We start from the raw sequence: 18578 nt of genomic DNA on the forward strand, positions 1-18578 counted from the left end.
ACTTTTAACGCTGGCAGACGTTGCTGAGAATGATCCAAACATGAATCCTGTTATAACAGAAAGTCTAAGCTATGGCGTCTCCCTAAAGTGTCTGACCATCTCTGCAGTCATGCAGGTTTCCCTTCGTTTCAGTATAAAACTCCAGTCTGATAACAATCTTCCAGTTTCCTTCTTGCTCTCCATGAGCACCTCCATCATTTCATCGGCATAGTGAAAACAATGCATGTGCTCTTTGTAAAGTTTAAACATCCAGGATTGTATTCTCAGGCGTTACAGTCCTTCTCTTTGTATACTCATCATAAGACCAGATACAAATAAAATATAGTCATATCATGTTACATCGTCATGGTTTAAGTGCAGGATATCTTATTTCACCTTTTATAAATTGGTTCTGCTGAACATCAAAGTTACTCCTCTCAGGTCTTCTAATGGACGATGCAGTGGGCATTAAGTCAAAATGGAAGATGACAGTGTTCCTCTGTACGATTAAATAGAACAACAAAACAGCATTCCACATGTTGTAGCACACGCACTCAGTACTTGCAGATTATTATTGTACTGTATTCGTACTATACGGCAATTTAATAAATAATCCATTAACAAGTTGGGGAATTAGACGATTATTGTGACATGCAGTAAACTAGATGCTTCCCAAAGAAAATTAACCTTGTCAAAATGATAAAAGCAAGAGTTCGTCAATGACTTTTGAAATGTTAAAATCGCCTCCCCAATGCTACTTCAAAAGTGTTGCTGTTATACATTCCATCAGCAGCAAAACATCCCACACATACATGCAGGCTATGTACACACACACACACACACACACACACACACACACACACACACACACACACACACACACACACACACACACACACACACACACACACACACATTCTCCAGGGAAGCCTTCCCTTTGCTTTCCAATTCTCACCTACGTCTTCTTTCTGTCATGTGTGCCTCATTCGTCACAACATTCACATGTTACACTTTGCTTCAATTTGATGTGTGAGATGCAGTCAAACCCAAACGGCAAACAAGCCCCCTCACCCCCCCCCCAAAGAAACAACCCCGTACGTTTCACCTCTTCCCCCAACTCAAAACTGACAGCCACTCTGTAAAGACCAGACCTGATCGAATGAGAGCTTTGTGTTTTCGCCTTTAGCTCCCGTCCCACAAGTTTCCTACTGGCAGCATAATGACCACCTTTAGGAAAATGGCAGGTTAATCTCAACCCGGGTTTCTTTTTTCTTTGTCCTCTCCTCCTCGTCTGTTCTCTTCTCCTTCCTGCCCACACCAGGTGAGCGATGCCATTTGCCCACATGCTCTCATTGTGAGCGTTTATTAACTCATCCCACAGGACTGCATTTCCTGTAGGTTTGTGAAGGCAGGGTGCATGGAGTGAGGAACAATACCTCCTCCTCCATGGCCTTCTGTGGCCCCTGAAGGAGCCTTATCTTCGGGATTGTAATTTAATGAGTGGCCCCTTGAAACAAAAGGGCCTGACAGCTCCAGCAGCTCCGTGACTCCCCGGGATCGCTGCATTGTTATTAGAATCCCCAGGAGTGTTTGTGCACGAGCACACTCTCCCATTCACGTCAACAAGACCCAAATAACGCATCCGGCAAAATATCACAAACTAATGGTGGGGTAGAAATACACGCGTCTTCTTTTTAAAAAGTCCCGCAATACTACACCTGTAGGCAAAAGTGAATCCCCCTTAGCCTGGGGACGTTTCCCCATTGACGGATGACACAAGTCAGCTATGGCTTAAACTTTAACAGCAGACATCCCAGTGTTGACCTCTCCACCCCTCCCCCCCCATATTGTCCCTGTGCCCGGTGACAATAGGCATCCAGCGGCTCTGACATTCATCACCTGTTAGCTGAACTCATCCATATGAATATGCCGCTGACCCCCAGTCCTCTGGCCTGCAGGATGATTTCAGGGAATGGGGGATGGATTAAAACAATGGCGTATGAAGGAAAACATCCTGGAACAGTGGAAAGCAACAGTGTGAGATAAAAGGCCACATCCCAATTTGGGATCGATTGGAATAGAAGAATCAAAAGCGCCTCGCAATTTCACACGCACACATTCACTCATTGGTGGCAGCGAAAGGCCAAGCATCGTTCCAGATCGTCTGCAGAGATTTGGGGTCGGGTGTCTTACCCACTCTGCCTCCTGAACCCAAGCGACCGGACATTTGCTGCTCAGGGTTTCTAGACAGACAGTTTTTTTCTTCCGTTAGTGAGATTCCTAGGAGACTACGGTCCACCAAAGAAGCAGTCCCCCTGTAGACCTTTGGCAGCCACAGGGGCTACTCAGAGTACCAGGGACACACTGATGGTTCTTTTGTGATTTGATAAAACGCAGCCTTTTGGTGTTCGCGGATGAAAGAGGATGTGGTGGGCAAATGTTTGGAAAGCATAAAAAAATCAGTTTGAGAAGGTAATATATTTCAATCCATGAATACGTACTGGAAAATATGTGTTTTATTTATATTCTGCCTGTTCACTTTGTCTCTAGGCTGCTCTCATCCAGCATTCGTAACTAGGCAACCTGCACATCCCACGAGATTAAGTATAAAGGCCGATAAAGCACACAAAGGTCGATAGCCCCAACGAACTGATCTTTCTCCCTGGAGACGGCTGTTTTGACAATTCCTTTGTAACTTAAGCTGCGTCCCTTCATAACGGCACCGGTAGTTATTTTAACAACGACCTTTTCCCAAACTAATCAAGAAGTTTTGTTTCCTAAAACTGTTGAGACCGGTGAAAAGGCCTGACATCAACAGATTGATTCACGCACAAAACAGGACAGATAAACACAGACGTAGTCCATCTCTTGTTGTCTGGGCTCCTCAAGCTTCCTAGTTTGTGGTGTATGTTGGTATGAAAACATGTGACAAGTTTAAGACAAACGGTAAAAGACCCAACAACTTAAACCGGTGGGAATCAAATTCGTTTCCTTTAAAATGTTGTACACATAACGGGTTAATACCTTAATGGTTATTAAGGTAACCCAGCTTTGGGGCTGTACTTTTTGCATTGTATCTCTTTGCATATTATCACTCTTATGCTCCTTTTATAATGCATACAAGTATTTATTCTTTTGGTAAGTTAGTGCGAGGTGTGACCGGGGCAACTGATGTGCCTGGCCGCAATGAGACAACGCCACTCTGGGACTTTCACCCACAGAATACCACGTAGAAATATTAGGTTCTCATTTGTTTTAAGAAGGGGAGCAGAGGTGAATTCTAGTTTATTTTGAACAATGTCCAGTTTTATTTGTAGATAGGCTTCATGTTGGTCAACAGTCGCGATTTAAAAATAAGGCTTTTATTACAAAAATATCTTCTATGCTAAAAAAAAAATGTCGTTACACTGAGGTGTTTTACCAGCAGAAGATGACTATCAGGGAGGCCTAAAGGAGTGGGGAGTGAAGGGGAAAGGGGCCACCACCAGGGACCAGAAAGGAAGTAAAAGTCACGCACACGCACTGCAAAGCAAAACACAACAAATATAAAACATGCCAAATAAACTATGAATGAGGAAGCCCTCCACCTAGTGAAGCACGACCTACAGACGTATGATCAACCCACCTGTACTGGCATTGAGGACCCCACAGTAGGACCCACTCCAGTTGGTTTACGAAGGAAAAGAACAAAGAAAACAACTTGTCTGGAGAGAAAAATTAACTAACAATGCATAATCAAAATATTGGATAAAACAAAAGTAACCATAAATACAAAATATATTTGCAAAGGGGCAAAACCACCAGTGGCTAGAACTCCGCAATCACCGAAAAGCCGACATCACTTCCCCGTTCCTGCCACAAAACAAAGAAGCACATGTCACACACACACGCAACGTACAAAACTCCACCCAACATCACCGCTAGAGAGCACATCCAAACGAAACCAAAAACACCCCTTGCTCCACTACAAAAACAGACCCCCTGGAGCCTGCACAGATGGGGCGGGAGCTCCACGACTAGTCCTTCAGCGCCCAGTCCAGCAGACAAGTGTGGAGCTGGGGCAACCTGGGGCAAACCCTACATTTAAACCAGGAAGTAATCTGGCCTCACCTGTTGGCAATCACCAATTAAAATGGTGTGGCCAAACAGGTAGAGGGAGCTCTACCCATCACACAGGTAAATGTTTTGGAGAGTGATTGCAGTCTTTTGATTTCTGAATCTTTAGCTCATGGCCATCGAAATGGGTCATCTGCTGTTTCAAGATTGGAAAGTTGTTTTTTTGCAACAAATTCTCTACATTCGCCACACTCTTTTGTAAACACGAGCCAAAGCTCGTTGGGTTTAGACGTTTCAAGCTTGGTGCCTCTGAGCGTCATAATTTACCAGCACCAGAGACGTTTTCCCTGGTTTCCAAATCCACAGAGTTGGTCACCTGAAAGTGCGGATTGCCAGCATGTTCACTATTTCCTAATAATGTCTCGTTATTAATTTAAACTTGTGTTCCTCCACAATCTGTACTTGTCCCTGCATCCGTTGATGTGATGCTTGAAAACTGAGCAGCGTAGTATTAACAAAAAGACCTTGTCTACACTATTATTCAGATACCTTTTCTTAGTATAAGACCTTCTGCTAAACCTTACTACAATGATGAAGATTGAAATTCTTCTTGAAAAGACCGTATTCATGTAACGAGTGGATACTGACACGTTTTGCTGGCTTTCATTGGATGAAATGACTGGGAGTGACTCCCAGTAAGACATCATACGATCCGTTGCACGAGGATACCTCGCTGTGTCCCAACTGTCAAGTGTCATCCAGTGACATCCAAATGGCGCTGACAGAAATCAGTTGTTAAAAATTGCATGTCGAGTCTCTCCTGCGTGTTAGGTAAATATTTCATACACAAGAGCTTCAACGTTTTGTGGGTGACACTCTATGAGCTCGTGAGCCGCTCACCGACACAACGGTGTGTGTGTGTGTGTGTGTGTGTGTGTGTTTGGGGGCTGCTTTGTTTTGCTAGCTGACAGCTCCCCTCCCCGTGTTGGGCCTGGCAGATGTAGAGGTGTCACCATGTTGATTAATTGTTTACGGTCACCTGTCTGCGTGGCTGCCTGTCTGCCATGTTGCCGCGTGCTGGTGGGATTTAGGGTTGTGGGGTCGGAGCGAAAAAACGGGGGGTGGGGCAGCTGAAAAAGGTGAAAGAAGGGGAGGCGACAGAGGGGATGGAGTGCGGGAGCTGGTGCTTGTGTAAATGCACAGCAGTGGCGTTGTGTTGAACACGGATCAGGGCGAGCCGGGGCCTGATGGGGCCTGATGGGGCCCGGTGCTCTTTACGCTGGTTGCTGCAGTTCATGGTGCTACGCTCCACGGAGGGGCTAATTGGGTGGGGTGGTGGGAGGGGGGGATTTCTTTTTTTTTTTTTTGCAAATAGATGGTATTTAGCGCAACTTCCCCTGCAGAGTAAATTAAAACCCCTGATGATTGTGTGGTGTTTATTCAACGATCTGGAGCCTCTCAAAGGGCTGTGAAGAAATTTGTAATTAAGATTTCGAAAAGCCAAAGAAAATAATGGACAGTCATCTGTGTCAATTCAGTGAGTGGTCGCAGCGGCGTGAGTGCGGTGATCCCGGCGGTTACGGCCATCTACATCCCTTTAAAAAAAACAGGTTGCTACAGTTTCGGATGTAAAATGACAATTAATATTTTACACAAAGAGGTTTAGTCCATCCAATTGAGCCTGAGATGCATCAAGCAGAAATTTATGATCATCATTTTTTTTCATCTCTTTTGCCCTTCTGTCTTTGTTCCGTTGCTTTGTAGTCGGTGGATATTAGAGGCATGAGTCCTGACATTGCTGCTCAGCACCATAGTTCACTGTGCCCTCATGTAGAGAGGCAGACGCACTGGACTTCTGCATCATTGAGAACACATATCCTATTCAGTTTGAATGGCTTTTGATTTATCCCATATTATCCATTACTTGCTTATTCATAGGCCACTATGTTATCTTCCTTTCCATCCATTCAAATCAATATTGCAGAACCCAGTTGTGAGTGTGGGTTGGGGCTTTCTTCAAAGTGGCAATTCTTCCAACCATCTGCGCCTCTCTCTCTCTCTCTCTCTCTCTCTCTCTCTCTCTCTCTGCACGTTTTAAACCCGCCCTTAGTAACAAGCCACGGAGCACCAATCTGTGCCGTGATTCGGCCAAACCCTGCCTGCCGACTGAGAAGGAACATCATCAAAACTATCCTGTGTTGCCATGGAAATAGAGACCTCAATAAGTTCATCTTTTTCATGTGTGTTTTTCGGGCTCGCTTGGCATTTGGTTGGTTGGTTATTTGGTTGGTTAGACGAATGCTGTTCGGCCTCGTTGTTTTCTCATCATCCCACTTTAGCATGTAGTCGTGTGTGTATATTTATTTGATCGTCTAACGCCAAGGATTCTCATCTTCCTGCTATGTGGGATTGTGTCATCTTGTGTGTATAAAGGATGTGTGCATATTATGGTGAAACATGTAGGATGAAGTCAGCGGTAGCTGCAGGTGTGAGGCCTGTTAGTATTAACAGAGTGGAGATGATGAATGGAAGAAAAATGGTTCAGCAGAATACATTTGATACGAAAAATTTGTGCGTCAGATACTATAAAAGTATATATTATATTTCTTCGTTTTGTCCTGTACCATGTGCGTCTTTAACTTTGAGTGCGGCATGACTGCACTCAGCATTTATGTCTCATCGCACAGAAGCAGTAGCTGTAGTAGCTGTAGTAGTAGTAGTAGTAGTAGTAGTGGAAATGGGTTCTTTGAAGTTACTGGATCTCCCTCATACTCGGGGAGAATACAAATATATTCCAGGCTTTTCAGTGTGTGCAGTATTTTTGTATGCGTGTGTGTGAGGGAGAGAGCGCGAGGGAGAGACGTGTTACACGCACGTCACAGCCATGTTCGATACAGCTTGATCAGATGGTTTCCAAGAAGTTCTCTTTGATGTTAATATTATTCATGTGAGCTCTGTAAGGTAGTGAACGGCAGCTCTCAGAGGGGGAAACGCGAGAGATGTCTCGGTTATCCTCACCGTTCAAGTCCTAATTCACAGAAGAAGAAAAATCACTGCACCCCCCCCCACCACCACCACCACCACCACCCAAACAGGAGAACAGAATTTGGGGAGGAGTACCGATTTCGGGGCGTGCCGAAACAGCCACATTATTCCATGTAATTGGACAATTAAAGCGATATCCTGGCATCTTTCGCTGCCTTCTCGGGGGCAAAGGAAGGAGAGTCTGCAACGTGTCGGCACCCTCGTCACGATATGACTCTGGAAAATAGTGCAACGTAATTGTAGGCACGCGTTTCCGTGTTTGGTGTAGCGAGCACGTCATCTGGCCTCTTGCGTTGTTAATGTAAATCAGTTTGAGCTTCTGCGGGTTATTGTTGCAGAGAAATGGGATGCGGCCGGGGGCCAATTAGAGCCTGTAAAATGAAAAATGTTGGTTTCTCCATCCCACATTACTCCTGAGTTTTGTTTTTATTCATGACGTGACGATCGCGGTTCCATACTTCGGTACCGGCGTTTGAGGACGATCCGTTTAACAGAGCTTTAAGATCTCACTATTTCATTATCTTTCAACTGGGATGCAATTAAAGCGGGAGCTGCCGTTAATGAAAGGAAACACGCACATCCCATTTAGAAATCTTGTACAACATCACTTCTAATCCTCTGCCCAATGTGAAGGTGAAGTGAGGGCTGGCTGGTTGGTTGCTCACAAGTGTCCATGTGTGTGTGCGTCCCTGCTTATCTGCTCGTAATCAGGACTCACCCACTCCCACTTCCACAGCTGACCCTAACTAGATGTGGCTAATAAGGCGGGCCTGCCAGATGCATCTGCATGCCGGGGCCCATTGTGCTGCAGAGCAGAAGTGGGATGAGAAAAGTAAAAAAGAGAGAGGGGTAGGCGAGAGGGAGGGAGAGTGGGTGAGGTTGCATGAATCTCTGAGGGCTGGCTAACCCCCTGCTCCTCTCCTGAAATGGAGATGTTATTACATTAGCAGCTAAAAGGGTTTATTCACAGTTAGTGCAGTTTAGGTATGCAAATGAAGGATTTCGGTGTACTGTGTTGCCTGGAGGTATAGGACAGAAAGCACAGGAGATTTGCAAGGATTAGTTCCACAGGTTCCTTTTATTATGGAAAGAACCCTCCATGAATGAAAGGGGGTGGAAAAGGTGAGTTCAGGAGAAAGGATAGAGGAGAGTCAGCGAGAGAATTTTGGAGCTTTCTTTTCCTCTTCACCGCATTAGCCCAGTTGTGAGCTACATGAATGCTTTTTTGATATCTTCACTCTTGCATGTTCTAAGATTATGCTCACAGGGCCGCTCCTTTCTTTTCTTTGCCTGCGGCTGCCAAAGAAGGTAAACAGTACTCAGCCCCTCGTCCGCCGTCTTCGAAGGGCGTGCGTTGATTTGTCCCGCTAAACCTGAGCAGCGGTTATGATGATGAGGCCTTTTGGCAATTTTTTTTCTTTTTTTTTACGGGGCGCGCTGCTTGGTGCACACGAAATGGAAGGCGGCGACCCTTTCAGATCACTCATGTCGAGGGGCGCGTGTCTGAGCGACTGCGGCGCTGCAATCTGATATGCTTGAGTTGTAAAGTTAAAGCCTTCATTATCTCGGCACGAGGCATAAAGGTGTCACCTTCACTGGACCTGACACATGCACGCTCCCCTAACCATGGGAGGCCACACACACAGTGTACACCACTCAAGCCGTGGGAGACAAGGTTGAGAGATGAAGGCTTTGAGGAAGAGATAGACAGAAGACCCAGAATTAATGGTTGATGGGAAAAGCCAAGGTCGGGCCCGCTCGGGTTTGCTGTTGCGGTCAAGGTGATGGGTCCTGTTGGAGGCAAAGGGACACACACACACACACAGAGGAGGCCAGTGGCAAACGACTGAGGTCTGTTTTTCAGCAGCAGGGAGGTGAGAGTGATGGCTAAAACCAAGCGGTGGATTGATGGGGCCGTGTGTGTTTCAATCAGACGTCAGCTGCTCATCTGCCATCTATTCCGCACGACAATTTACCTTAACTTGTTTTTTTTTTCTCACTGCTGCTTTCCATTTTTTGCTGGGGAGGATGAACCGAATGTCCTTTATTTTGAAAAATATTACCCCAAAAAAATGTAATTCAGAAAACACAATACAGTCCTTTTACAAACTAGTAAAAAAGTCTTCAACACTGTGCGCGTGTCTTCAGAAGGCCGGGCCGCGGCCCTCGAGGTGAAGTGGCCCGTTAAACCCCTACTTTGCACATTACATGAGAAAAGAAAGCGTGAGCGGCTGAATGAAAGCTCCCTCTTCTCTGCACCAACAGCCGTCATCTGTCCTTTCTGGCAGAGCGGCTCTTTAATTGTCCGCATTGGGATGCTTTAACACTTGCGCTGTTAACAGCCATTGACCACAAGTGTCCTCGCACAACTGTGAAGGCGAGACAAAGAGAGCAAGCGCAGGCCGCTGGCGGCCGTGTGAGACACACGGGAGTAAGTGAAATCATACACAGTAGATGTCTTTTGTCCGCCGTCTGTTAACACAGGTTGATCTGTCCCAAAATACTCATACTTATACTAAAAGTATAGCTTCTACAAAAACTGTTGATGGTGAAGGTGGCAGCAGAAATCACACACAGATATCAAGTTATGAAACCTGAACGGTCTCAATGGTGTACCTTTAAAAAAAAAGATGTTTTTACAAGCCTTACAAATAAAAGTAATGTAAACGTGTACGTGCATTTTCACATTAACCAGTGTTGTGTTTGTTAAAGGACGACTCTACCTTTATTTTTAGTTCTACATCGGATTAAATTAAACACCAATGAATTTATCTGGGCAAATATTGTCATAGGAGCACAAAATATAGGGGACTTTTTTCCTCAAGGAACAATCCAAACTCATGAAATACAAAGCCAGGCTTGTTTCCTCCTCTCAGTCTGTAAACCTGAGCACGCTCAGAGACGTCGGGCCGACACGGAGCTGCTCCTGACCCACAAAGAAACGCACGGTTTCGCATTGTAATGGAGAACAAAAGTGTCTTTAAACGTTTTTGGGAAGACCACCACTGCTACATGGAGGTTTTGGTCTTTTTGAGGAGATTTTCTATACACATAAAATAGATTAATCCTGCATATTATTTGAGTTCAATAGTTGCTACATTCAGTCACTTTGAAAAATTACAAAGAGAAACATTACTTTCGATGCTTAAATTTCCATGATCCTGTTTTTTTTTTTAAATCCAGGTGCCATCAAAGAAAAAGCCACAAAGACAATTTTATTCTTGCACCAATCACTTGCACATGCACACACATGCTCCACAACCCACAGAACCCTTCACAAACGCCCACCTTTTTCCAGTACACACTCCCCAGACCAGTGCTCTGGGCCTGGATCCAGTAAGAACCACAGTGGAGCTGCTCCCCCTGCTGCTGCTATACGGACACTGCTTCTGTGGCCCCTGTCTAGGTGTGTGTGTGTGTGTGTGTGTGTGTGTGTGTGTGTGTGTTTGTGGGGGGTATTTGCGTGCTTGTTTTTTTTATGCATGTGCCAGCCAGAGCGCACATGGAACCCACCTCTCCATCCCATCACATTACACAGTGGGTCCCCTTTGGCTGCATCCTGCCACAACTATGCATGTGACCTCACCTTCCATTCTCTCACCCTTGTGTAGCGCCGTAACAACAGCTCCGGCATCTGCTAGCCATTGTTCGGGGTGAGTGACTGTTGCTCAGCATCTCTTCCTTCTTGTCTGCCCGTCCCACTATAAAAGTCTAATGATGTTGTGTGGGTGTGTGTGTACGTGTGTTTGTATACATACACACTACTACTTGGGATGAAGAGGCCTTTTGCTTTGATTGTATGAGAGACAGAAAACAGATTATTTAGCAGAAAGAGACATTTTTTACTACTTGAAAATGAACCGTGGTAATATTTAAGGCATGGAAAAATCCAGCAACCTCTGGGAGGATGTTGTTGGCTTTGTCCCCCATCTTTTGTTTTATTCTTCCTTGTCTTGTTGCGGCACACACCCAGAGAGCTTTAAGCACTGATTGTCAATTACATGTTATCAGCCATATGGTCACCTGTCATGTTCACATGACCAAGTGATCAAAGGCTGCTCTTTGGTTTAATTGTTCCCCACTGTTAGGCTTCAGCCAGGAAGGACTCTCTCCATTACTACTTCAGCAGGTGGTGTGTGTGTGTGTTTGTGTGTGTGGCTTGTTGGTGCGTAATTTTGCAGCTTTTAAATATGATGACAGTTTTGTTTTGGCGCCACATTCTAACACTCAGGATCTCAAATGATGACACTGTTGTGTTGAGTTATTTTAGGCGTTTCACACCCACCTCAGATTGAGGGAATGTTGCCTGTATCATGTGTCGGCCCCCCAAAGGCTAAATGTGGCAACAAGATCCAATATGGATAAAAACGGCCTTAAAGATGAATATCATTAAAGGTTCAGAACTAACGCAAATACTGGATGCAGGATGCTGTGGTGGCTAAAACAACAACAAACAAGCTTTCCTGCCTGTCTGCCATATGTGTGTCAACAAGTACAACCAAATAAAAGCCTTTATAAATTATTACAAGCAGGTTTGTTTACCCGGAGCAAAGTGCAGGCTGCTGCCGCGGCTTCGCCCGATGCGCAGAAGAAGGAATAGAGGGCAGCGCCTGGAGTCAGTGCCCCATGACCGCGCCGTGTGAGTGTGGGTCAGGGGCAGGAGGGGCTGGGGGGGGGGGTACGTCGAAGCCGACTGGGAAGGGTGACGAGCAGGGGGCGCGGGGGGGGTAAAGCTTTAGCTGGAAAAGGGGCTTTGACTGGGCCGAGAGAGATTCACATTGATTGGGTTTTAATTTGGTGGAGCCCCCCCCCCCCCTCAAACACCATGCTCTAAGCTGCACCCATCCCCCCACCATCGCCTCCCCACCGACCAATCCCACTGCCCCCGCCGTCCTGTCCCGTCGGGGGCGAGGAGTCGGGGTGGTCTGGGTGACTGGCCAGAGCCAGCTGATAGGAGTAAACTAAACTCAGCAGGCCTGTTGTTTGTGTTTACTCTATGTGTGTGTGTGTGTGTGTGTGTGTGTGTGTGTGTGTGTGTTTTCGATCAGCTGAAAGAAACGGCCCCTCTATTGCTTCACATGTTCCAGCACCTTTAAAGGTTTCTATAAAAACACAATCAATCACGGTCTACTTTCACAGGTGGTCTCTGTGTGCCCCTGCCCCTCTTCGACGGGGAGGGGGGCGTTACACGTTTCATTATTGTCATGCTCGTCCGTTATTCTATTACATTTTGCCCTCTCCCCTCGGCGGAGTTGGTCAGCTGTGAAAATGTTGAAAGAGTCCTAAACTATTTAAGGGCATTTCAAGATCCAGCCTCCCCTCCACTGTTTGTTTTAGCAATCTAATCTCAGCCCTAATCTCTGACAAGTTTTCTTTCTCTTTCCTTAATTTGCAGCCTCAAAGAGGACAGAGGTCTAGTCTTAATTAGGTTAGTTATCTATGCGCCAAAAGGATAAAGTTCCCTCACCAGGACTGTTTCAAATTAACCTAATTGGATTTTTAGGAGAAACTCTGCAAATAGTCAGGGTTAAATAAAGAGTGGGGCATAAAGGAGGGAGTTCACGTGAACCGTGCAGCGCGAGCCGGGAAGAAAAGCTCTTCGGAGGGTCACGTTCAAGGTTCCCCTTTCTCCTTTCTCTCAACAAACAGCAGAGAAATGCTGCAGGCTCGCTTCAAGGAGAGCCGGCCCTGGCCAGGGGCACGGGAAGCCCGCGTCGGGCCCCCAGCTCAGGCTGAGCTAACAAAGGAGGGGGGGGGGGGGGGGGGATGAATAAAGAAGTTATTAATCAATAAAAATGAAATCGTTCCTTCAAGAAAGTTACGGTAAGAGTTTCTTTCGGGACGTTTTGCTGCTAGACTGTTTTAGTAGACCTGATGGTTATTGGATTGACAGCTTTAGTCGCTAACCCTTCACTCAAGTTGTGCATGCAGCGAATAAACAATGTGGATCTGAGATCGCTGTTTGTGTTGAAAAAGTTGTAATAGTTTTTATCTTCTAAAAACTGTTGCACGCCCTCATTGACAAATCAAATAACCGTCTTCTTCTGCTTCTTTAATGAAAACAAGGTGGCACCAAAAAAACCGAATAGTCTTGCTGGTATTCGGATTTCTTTCCCACTTGCATATCACAGAGTCACAGGAGTTAGTAATAATATATTTCAATGTCATCAAATTAGCACTTCCTATCAAGGCAAAAGGCTGCATTAGGAATCCCAAGTCACCCACCAAGCTGAAGTGTGAAAATATTCCAGGGGGCAGTTTGTTGATAACCAGAGAGGATGAAACTATTCCTTCGCCCCAATTCTCTCTGGGTGAATTAACCAGGAAGAAGAGCGGCGAGACATGTGCACTCGTCTAAGAGCCTGGTTAACGTTAATAACAGGTAAAATGTATCTCATGCTCATTACACCTGGTGCAAGATGAAGTGCTATTTAAAAAGGGAGAACAGTGAAATTAAGCGAAATCATTTTGATGATTGAGGTGGCAGGCGAAATAAATAATGACTGATATATTCTGAATACAGAAATGCGTTTTTCTATTTTTTTTCTTTCAAAATAGCATCTGACTTGAACGCAACGATAAAAAGGGAAAACTGATACTGTGTGTTCGTTGTGTCCACTGTGTGCGTTAGTGATGTAAAGATGAGTTAATTAAGCGTATTGATCGCTGTGGCCGTGATGCGGAGAGTGGATTTTTAATTAGCGCACGCTCGAGTGTGTTGAAACTCCTGAGTGGAACCAAGTGGAACTGAGCACGTCAGCGGAGAACACGGCTCAATGTCCCCCCGCCAATTGCGGCCCCGCGCCGGCACAACGCGGCTGCCTCTGCATCCCATTCCACAGCCGAGGATTAACTCCCCGGGCTCCGCGGTCCGCCGAGAGGGAGAGGGAGGGAGAGAGAGAGAGAGGGAGAGAGAGGGCCCGCCATTTTAGGCCGGCCCTGTCCCCATCCCGCCCTTCATTTTGAACAGGCTGGGCCGAAGCGGTAACCACCCACCCGTGTGTCCGAGCTCTGTTTACCTGGGAGGAAGTAGCTATTTTGTTTTTTTTTATGTAGTATTTCTTAAAAGGAAGTAGAGTTGAACGTACAAAATTAAGAACTGTAACCTCCAGACAGATGTGGAAAAGTGTCTGATGTCTCTTTATTATAATCATGTATCATTGTGTTTTCTGCCCCATATGCTGTCCACCTGTCTCAATAGTCTATTAGTCCAGCTGCGGATAATGGAGGACTTCTGTCGATACCGCTGCTTATTTTCCCTCCCGGAGGCCCACGGCGTTCTGCACATGACAGCCTGAGCTAACAGGGGGCTCTCTCTTGCGGAGCATCCTTACGCTACGGGGAAATGGCGGTAATGACGATCCGATGACGCATGGAGTCGGATCACTGGGGAAGAAGACTTGGAAAACACAGTCTCAAGTTGCTGCTTAGTGATTCTTCTTCTCTCTATCTGCCATTCTGCACGCCCCCCCCCCCCCCCCCCCCCCCCCACCCAGGAACGCCCTCTCTCTCCCCGCTCCAATTGATTCAACAGCCCGCAGAGCGACGAAACACCTCGCCAGGGCTTTGCTGCTTTTCATCCTTCCTAAGTGCTCGGCTCTGTTCACTAAACTCTCCAGCGCCGCTTGTTTAGAATCACTCATCAATCCCGCCCCCTCCCTTTTATCAATGCTCTGTATTCCATTTACGTTTCTGCATATATAGGTGTGTGTCCAGTTCAAAAGTTTGGACATTTGGACATTTTCTCATCTAATTGAAAGGGAAAGTGTGTCTGAACTATTGACTGCACTGTGTGTCAAGAGTATTGCCAATGTTTGTTCTGACCCTGTTGGCTCTGCAGCTCTGCAGCTCCTCTCCTGATTAGGCCGTGCGTCCGTTTGACCCACCTCGTTGATTGCAACATGCAGATGGGAGGAGAGCCAGCCGGGCTACGCTCACCGGGTATGAGAGGGTCCACGCTGCTGTTGTGTACCACTCTGCTTGGCACCCTCTCAACGCCCTGCCGTCCACGACAAGCAGTCTGCCACGTTTCCTCTTCTGCAGAGGACACGTGAGATCATACGCCGGGCTACAATCCTGTATGAGTGGGTTACTCTCCGGCTGCCCCGTGCACAGGTTGGGGGGGAACCAGAGAAGCGGTGTGAGGCCCTGACGTTTGTCAGCGGCTGTCTGAGGGGGGGGGGGGGGGGGACTAGGAGAAGGCCGCGGCCTGGGAGAGCTTCGCTGTGTGGTGGAGGCCTGGTTCAGGTCTGGTTCAGAGGCTCTCTGGGCTCCCGGGGCCGGCGTGCTATGGCTCTCAATCTGGGCCCGCTTCAGACGAGCCCCCCGTGGAGGTCAGCTGTGCCGACAGCGGAAAAGAGCGGAGGGGAAGGAACTTGTTCAGCAGCACACCTGTCCTCACCACTGAGCGGAGACAACGTCCCCAACAGAAGACCTAATGCGCCAACTAGCATTGGACGATTATCTGCTCTCATTCTTTATTATTTTCTGTCTATTTTTTACTTCCTTTGCTTCTAGCTGTAGTGTTCCATCCAGTCCTATTTTCAGTGAGCAGAGGAGAGGTTTTAAGAGATGGGGGATGTAACAGCGGTCTAATAAAATACCCGGCGCCATGGAGCAGACAGCTGAAGCCCTGGTTTGAGCTGGTCTTTGCTCCCCTGCTGGGTGTATTGATAAGCAGCACCGAACCCTGCGGTCAGTGTTTAATTGCATTATTTGGAGTCCTCTAGTCACCCTCCTCTCTCCTCCTTGATGGAAAGGGGGAACAAGTGTTTACTGATACGGAGGAGAAAGGATGAAAAGAAAAGATATGGCGGAGGGAGGGTGAGCGGGCCGACACTCAGGAGCACTAAGTATGATATTGACAGATAAGTGAAAGCTTCAAACCCATTGCACGGGCTAATCCTGCAGCTATCGCAGTCGTGTTACTGCAACGGGGAGAAGGGCGGATGATCGAAGCATAACGGGGGCCTCAGCTTCATTCAGGTCCGACTCCGGCGACCTCCCAGAGAATCTGTTGAAATCTATGACATCATTGTTCCAGCGTGGCTTTTATCTTGTGGTGGCTTATCGTGCCCACTGTTCCAGGCATCCACACACACACACACACACACACACACACACACACACACACACACACACACACACACACACACACACACACACATGCGTACGCCTACAGAGGAGGCTTCCAGCAGAGTGGATTAAAACAGCCTGCACACTTTGACAGACCTCGGTGGGCCCCCGGCTTCTGTTCTAAGCTCTGATCGGGGACATCATTGCTTCACCGGTGGGTGACACACATGAAAGCACCAACGCTGTTGTGTTCATTAGAAAAGACCAAGAACCGTCGAAGCATTGCACTAAAACTACTACTACACATGTCGTAGCGTTACTACACTGAACCCCTCTCTGCCCCAAGACAATCCTTGGCTGTGTCCCATTGATAACCAGTGGGCGACGGGACAAGACTGTCACAGAAAAAAAAGGTTGCCATGCTTGATCAGTGTTGTAAACCCCTGCTTCGCTTCACCTCTCATTCTGATGGTTTGTTTTTTTGTGGCGGCATCTGAAAGTCTCTTTGTCCACTCGTCTTGCCCTGACCCCCCGCACCCCCCCCCCTCCACCTTCCCAATACACAGAGGAACACGCGAGGGTCAGAGGGAGGAGCGTCCATTCATGTCAGCCAGCTGCATCCTCTGTCACCTGGTGGCCAAAGCACGGACGGCGCCTGGATCCCGAGCAGGGACCGCTAACCATGTCACGCACAGGCCTTCTCAAAAAACACGCCTTCGGCATTTGCAGCGGTCGCTCCGCCACACCTGCTCGGATTGTGCGACCGCGCGCTTGTGCGGCGGCGTGGAAGAGCTCCTCATTAAGGCGCCCATTGTGCGTGCGCCTCTCTTCGAGGGAGCTGAGGTGGAAAGCCTACTCACTGCGGCTCAGAATGGAGCGGCCGTTGTGTTCATTGTACAGTCTCCCAGCTCCTCTAAAGGCACGGCGCGCTCACACATGCGCGCCTTCCACGCCGCAGGTTGACGCAGCGCCAGTCGCCGCTTCCCGGCACACCAGATTTATAGATGTAGTACGTCAGCGCTAATGACATCAGAGGCCACTTCGTGCCGTGCGTGCGTGTGTGCGTTTGTGTGAGGGGAGGTTGCAAGTGGACATTTGTGACACGCGCACATCCGTGTCTGTCAAGTTTTAATGAGGTTCCTCGGACAGGCCTCGTTGAACCTTTGGTCCGCCGCTGAACGCCTCGCGGCTCTCACACAGGCCGGAGTGTGTGCCGCCCCCCCCCGACCCCCCAGGGAGCCGCGCGGGGACAAGCGCCGCTTATCACACGGCCCGGACAGATGCACCCTGATGGAGCAGACGCACAGTGGTGAGCATCCATCCAGGACGGTCCTGCTTGTGCCTCAGCGTGCAGGAGTGTGCTGTGTGTTTCTGTTGATGTAGGTGAGCGTGCGTGTGCGTGTGTGTGTGTGTGCGCGCGAGTGAGTTGCGGGGTCAGTGAGGAGTTCAGTGTGTCAGAGGTCTCGGAGCACCGGCTCTTTGATTCCACTCCCTGGCGGCTCTGAGAATTTCCTCTCCAGTTTCCCAGTGCTGAGCCCACGCTGGGCAAGGAGAGCCACGCCAGGAAAATTTATGTTGATGTCAGCAAAGAAAACACCACCACCCTTCTTCCGCGTCTCACAATATTTGTCAAACAGCAGTCCGTCCATTCTTTCCCCCTCTCTCTCTCCCCCTGGTCCTCTTCTTTCTCCTCCGAATATCGCTGCTCTCGCTGATGTGCCTTTCTCAAATGTTGAATCGGCGCTGCCGAGGGGTTTCACACTTCACATGGCTTGTTGTCTCTGCGGGGACTTTGGTAACACAGCTCTCTATTGGTCTCCTCGGGGGCTGGGCCAGTTTGAGGGTGTCTTCTAAGGTGTAATCCACACATCTTTCCTTCCCCGAGGCCCTGTATATGGAAAGCTGAAACAAAATCACAAAAGAATTACAAATACAACATTATCTCTCCTCCTTCTTTTCCATAGCTCCATGTTCCTGGAATAAAGATGAACCTCCTGGTAAAGGCTCACGTCTTATTCTCTGTTGCACCATTAATTCATCAGGTGGTAAACCATTGCAACCAGTGCGGCGCAACCGAATCAGATTGAGTTTGGAGCTCTGGTGCGCATTTGGGTTCTTAATCTCCAAGGGAAATAAAAAAAAACCCGCTGGGACGCCTGCAAGGAGCCTCCCCACTGATCACGCTGTCGGTACATTAAGCTGACCGATACTTAAAATTCTCAGTCATCTTTATCTATTCCTTTGATTCATTCATGTGCTGTGGGGTGAGTGCTCAGGTATCTGATGCCTGCGACAGAAACCCCAAGATGGGTTTCCCTTTCTGAGGGCTTCCATGTTGGCTCCTTCTATGTCTTCCTGCTTGGTGTCCGAGAACAGGCTGTTGGTACAGTTTTTTGGGGACTTTTCCGTTCACTTCACTGCAA

The sequence above is a fragment of the Gasterosteus aculeatus genome, chromosome 16, assembly GCF_964276395.1.
Source record: "Gasterosteus aculeatus chromosome 16, fGasAcu3.hap1.1, whole genome shotgun sequence".
NCBI lineage: Eukaryota > Metazoa > Chordata > Actinopteri > Perciformes > Gasterosteidae > Gasterosteus > Gasterosteus aculeatus.